Genomic DNA, 6,000 nt, shown 5'->3' with positions numbered 1-6,000 from the left:
TACGGTAAGCCAGACTTTGACGTGGTAGGCCTTTGCCCCTAAAACAGCCATTGCTGCCCCTGAAGAAGCCTGCTTGTGCCCCCTCTGCCCCTGAAACAGCCTGCCAGTGCCAACTCTTCCCCTGAAGAAGCTTGCTTGTGCCACATCTGCCCCTCTAAACAGCCTGCCTGTCCCATTTCTGCCCCTAAACACTCACTTTATTCATTTATTTATTCATTCACCCATTCTTCCGCACGCCCTTACCATACCTCCCAAGATTTAAAACCAATACAATACCAATACGCGGAACCAATACAAGCTATTTCACTTTACAATGTCACGCTTGCATCGCCACTTAAAACATGCTTCATTTTTGTCGGCACAGTCATGCATATTAAAAATAACCAACACATTGAATTGAATTCCCATGAGGCTCAGCCAGACATACTACTTCCATGATGCTGGCTGAGCATGATGGGAAGCGCAGTTAACAGTAGATAAAGCTGCGCTTCCCACCATAACTAGGCATTGTGGGAGTTGTAATTCACAACTAACACCTGTCACATGATCTGCTGTTAACTACAGTTCAAACACATAGCAGCTCTCTTCCTCCTGTGATAAATAATATCCCTCTGCATTCCGAAAAGGGACTCCTGTACAAGGACAACCTGATCTATGTCCCTCCGCTAGTCAGAGCCGACGTTTTACAGGCAGCTCATGATCATCCTTTGGCCGGTCATGGAGGCGTCCTAAAGATCTTTTCTTTGCTTAACAGAACCTTCTGGTGGCCTAAGATGAAGCAAAATGTCCTCACTTTTGTTCGTTCCTGTGACACCTGTGCCAGGGCAAAAAATCCAACGACAAGACCCGCTGGCCTGCTACAACCTTTAGCAATACCTACTAGGCCATGGGAAGACATCACAGTGGACTTTATAGTTGACCTACCCTCGTCACACCAACACAGTACCATCATGGTTGTTGTTGATCGTCTCACGAAGATGGCCCATTTTGTTCCTGTCCGCCACTTACCTACAGCTGCTGAGACAGCTGACCTGTTTATAACTCACATTTTTCGTCTGCATGGAGTTCCTCGTTCCATTTTATCCGATAGAGGGGTCCAATTTACTTCCAGATTTTGGTCCGCCTTTTGCCACGGTCTCCAACTCCAACGATTGTTATCCTCAGCCTACCACCCACAAACCAACGGACAGACCGAAAGGGTTAATCAAGTTCTGGAACAATACCTCCGTTGTTACATATCCCATCACCAAGACAATTGGTATCATATACTACCTTTGGCAGAATTCGCCTATAACAATCAAATACACAGTTCCATCAGGATGTCACCCTTCAAAGCCAACTATGGCTACGATCCACTGTTTCATGTGAACTTACCCCGTTCCTCTACCATTCCACCAGTCACAGATCGCCTCCAACTTCTTCAGCAGGGATTCCTTACCTTACAACGTCATCTTCGGAAGGCGCAACAGGACTACAAACGACACGCAGATAAAAGGAGAAAACCAGCACCGACATACCAAGTGGGTGATAAGGTGTGGCTTTCGTCCTCACACATTAAACTCCCGGGGCCCGCAAAGAAACTCAACCCTAAGTTTTTAGGTCCTTTTGCCATTACGGCGGTGTATGGTTCGACAGCAGTCTGTCTGGAACTCCCTGCTACTTTGCGCACACATCCTACTTTTCATGTGTCGCTCCTCAAACGATGGGTTCCTGATCCCTATCATAAAAGCCCACAGACTCCTCCGCCTATATATACTCCTCCGAGGAATACGAGGTAGACAGCATCCTGGACTCCTGCATAAGGTACGGAAGGCTGGAATACTTAGTGAACTGGAAAGGATATAATCCTGAAGAACGTACCTGGGAACCTGCTACACACGTGCACGCCCCCTCCAAGGTGCGTGCGTTTCATGTGACACACCCTAGCAAACCAGCACTGGAACGCCCCCGGAGGTCGCGTATACGGGGGGTGGTCCTGTCAGGGTCCTACCTCAATCCCCCGGCGGCAGCAAAGGTCTCCACCTGATGGTAGAGTCGCGGGACGTCCGGGACTTCGTCTGCGTACCACGCGGCTTCGTTGTATGCGACCGCGAGCCACGCGGTCGCGGCCCACTGCGGCCTACGGTAGGCCACATCCCCGGACTCCAGTGCGGCGAATGCCATACGTGGAGTGATGGCGGGGAGGCGTGGCCTGCACCTCCACTGATGAGAAAGTCCTGGTTAGGGGCGGCACGAGTAGTGATTGACAGTCACTACTCCATTTGGACATACTGAGGAGGAATGGGTCTCTGTTATTGGTGGGGAGGAGTTGATTTCTAGAGGGCTATTTAAACCCACAGCTTCTAGGCCTCATTACTTGATTGTTCAAGTCTCTACCTACCTGTTTGCTGATACCCGTTTTGAACCTGTTTGCTGATACCCCTTTATTGGATTTAATGGACTTTTGAGCTCGGCTTGTTTATGGACTTTGATATACTTCTCCTACCCTTGATCTCGGCTTGCTTATGGACTTTGATATACTTCTCCTACCCTTGACCTCAGGATTGCTACACGGTACAGTTTATGCCTTTTTCTATTCTGAGGAATAAACTTGCTGATATTCCTGATATTGCCTGTTTGCCTCTATTGCATATCTGGTGTCTCACTGCACTACGCTCCAAACCCTGCATACCCTACACATAGGTACAATGGGAAGGAACAGAAGAGAAAAGGAGCCATATCGGTTACGACTAAAACGCAGGAACATAAGGCTCAAGTCTTTTTTATGTGAAAATGTAAGATCTGTTATTTTTGTTTAAAAAAAAATCCTGGCTCCCCACTTTTTTAGCTGGCTCCTAGATTCAAGCCCTGAGTTAAGGTAATAACCTACACATTTTTTCTCCGGAAACACATGCATGCCTACGACTTAGCACCATTAAACATGTGTCTGGTCCTTACCGAGGTTGGTCTAATGAGGTAAATAAACTGGCATATTGAATGCACTAAAATGTATTATGGCCATATGTTCATGGTGCAGATACCATAAAACCCATGTTTTTCTTGCCTACACCAAAATGGGGTTTGTCCAAAAAGTGGGTGATAGACGTGCCACCCACCTAGGTTTATGGCAATTTGATAATACTAACATTTGAAATACCATGGGGTGTCTAGGTTTCAAAAATATATGGTTTGATAGTAAATTGCATTGGCCGGCTTCAAAGATACCTGAAATAGCACTTGGGGGAAGAATGACCAGGAAAAAATGGTTTAGAAATAGCAAAACGCTACCTGTACTTATTGTCCCATGTAGAGAAAAGCAAAAAAACAAACAAAATTGGGTATTTCTAAACTCAGGACAAATAGTAAAATCTAGCAGGTTTTTTCAATAACTTTTATGGATGAGTAAAATCAGAACCGGACTACTCCTCTGGCGCCCCCCCTCTCTGCCCCTTCAAACTACCCCTCCCATCTGCCCCTTCAAACTACACCCCCCCTCTTCCCCTTCAAACTACACCCCCCCCTCTGCCCCTTCAAACTACCCCCTGTGATACCTACCGTGTCCGCCGCGGTCCCTCGCCGGTCTGCCGCTGGTGGGCGGCGCTTGCGCGATGACGCGCTACCGTCCTCTCAGTGTGACGTGCCCGCGGCACTATAAAAACTATAGAAACCAAAAAGAAACAAATGTGCGAGACGTCATCGCGACCGGCGCACACTAATGGCGTCTGCGCAATAACAAAAACAATAAACAAAACGGCATCTGCGTGTGCTACACCCGCGAGCGCCACGGGTGTGCCACACCGGCAGATGCAGTATAAGTCGAGCCCCGCGAACGAGTCGCGGCGGCTCGTTCATTACTGCGGCGGCTCACATGTTATCATGCGTCCGTCGTGAGCGCGCCACATCGACGCGACCCTCCCTCTGTGCTCGTGCCGCGCTCACGATGGACGCATGATAACATGTGAGCCGCCGTGGCACGCCCACGACGCACCCGTAGTAATGAACGGGCTCGACTTATACTGCATCTGCCGGTGTAGCACACGCAGATGCCGTTTTGTTTATTGTTTTTGTTATTGCGCCAACGCCATTAGTGTGCGCCGGTCGCGATGACGTCTCGCACATTTGTTTCTTTTTGGTTTCTATAGTTTTTCCCGCCCTTCTTCCTATTTAAACCTCCTGTCCCATTAGTGCAGTGCCCGTTCAAAGAGTCACTTGTGTGTATCTCTGGGTTATTGTGATTTACTTTATTCTGATTGATCTACGTGTACCTGACCTTGGCTTTGTTTCCTGACTTCGATTCTGTGCTGCCTGCCCCGACCTTGGCTTGTTTCTCGTCTCGTGATCCTGTGCTGCCTGCCCCGACTTTGGCTTGTATACCGACTTTGCTCCTGTGCTGCCTGCCTCGACCGTGGAACTTCCTATACCCGTTGTGCTGTGCTACGCTACCGTCTCTGCATTGTGGATGCATTATCCGTGTTGTCCTAGGTCCCACATAACACCCCCCACTTACCTTGTTGCTGGAGGCATCCGTCTTCTCGCTCTGCAGCGGTGCCAGCATTTCATGTTGAGCGCCGGAATAGTCCGGCGCCCAACATGAGATGCCGGCACCGCGACGGAGTCACGGAGAATAAGGGGCGCCGAGCAGTTGCTGATAACTTCACGAACCGCTTGGCACCCCTGACCGGGACTTAGATTAAAGCATCATGTTTTTTTGTTTGTTTTTTTTTTTAAACTTTATTTAACATGAATGCTGTTAAATAAAGTTTAAAAAAAACAAAAAACCAAAAAAACCCCGATGTTTTAAGTTAAGTCCCGGGCAGGCGCCGCTGCTACCATGGCGCCCTGTGCAGTCGCACAGGTCGCACACCCCTAAGGCCGGCTCTGAGTAAAATATATAAAAAAAGTCATTTTTGTCAAAAATTTTCACCATATTTTATACTTTTTTTTATAGCAAATAATATGATACAATCAAAACAATGACATCTAAAGAAAGTCCTTCTTGTCCTGGAAAAAAAACCAATATATAACTTGTGTGGGTTCAGTAAACGGGAAAGAATAAAATTACAGCTAAACACCAGCAGCGCAGAAACGTTAAAACGGCCATTGTCACGAAGGGTACACAAAAATAAAATCAGCCATTGTCACGAAGGGGTTAAATCACTTGTTCCACTACCTTTTATATAGCTCACCCTTCTCGCCTTATCTACTTCTAGTGCTTCGCTCCACTGTAACTTGCATTAGGTCGTAATCCATATTCAGCACTGCACTCAACCTTCATTCCACCCACCTCCAATCAGTGTCTCCTCCCCCTACTCTCTTTGTTGCAGGGTGTGGGTATAGCTGCAGAAAGGGGCTCGGATCAGCATCCTGCTTCCCTCGATCACCAGACAGACAGGTGGGTACTAGAGGGTGTGAATCTAACCTTTATGAGTTGGGAGCAGTATATGTGCGATGCAGCCTCAGTGACACATCAACCATCGTTCTCCTGCACTAGTGGAGAAGCTGACATAGATTGTACCTATTGTTCTCCCCCGTCCTCACTGCCATGACATCTCTGAAAGGGTGATATGTGCATTCATGCTAAATGAGAACTAATAGGCTGGGAATCGGATATATCCCTGTGAAAACATTCATCCTACAGTAATGATTGCATCAATAGTGATGGTAGAAATGTGTTTTAGGAAACAAATGAAGGTAGATGTGAATGTGCTTAAAAAAGGGCATCAACACAATCAGGCAATAGGCAATAGCAATAGCAATGTAATTTCCAACAAATGTATTACAATGAAAAATGTCATAAGCATGTATGGTTGCCATGTATTATGTATATCTTATTTGTATTTTATATAGGGTACTGTATTTATATTTATATATTAATGCACACTCTTTTTTGGTGTGAATTGTGCTTATTTATGTCTCTGATTTCTTGAGTGTATACAGCATCTGGACAGTAGTACCAGTGGTAGCTACTAAATGTTCATACATTAGTGATGCTCACTATTTCTACAAGCAGAAAACCCAACT

Source organism: Sceloporus occidentalis, unplaced genomic scaffold (assembly GCF_023333645.1).
Source record: "Sceloporus occidentalis isolate IW3139 unplaced genomic scaffold, rSceOcc1.0.p SCAF_239, whole genome shotgun sequence".
Lineage (NCBI taxonomy): Eukaryota > Metazoa > Chordata > Lepidosauria > Squamata > Phrynosomatidae > Sceloporus > Sceloporus occidentalis.
Note: the sequence above shows the minus strand (reverse complement) of the source record.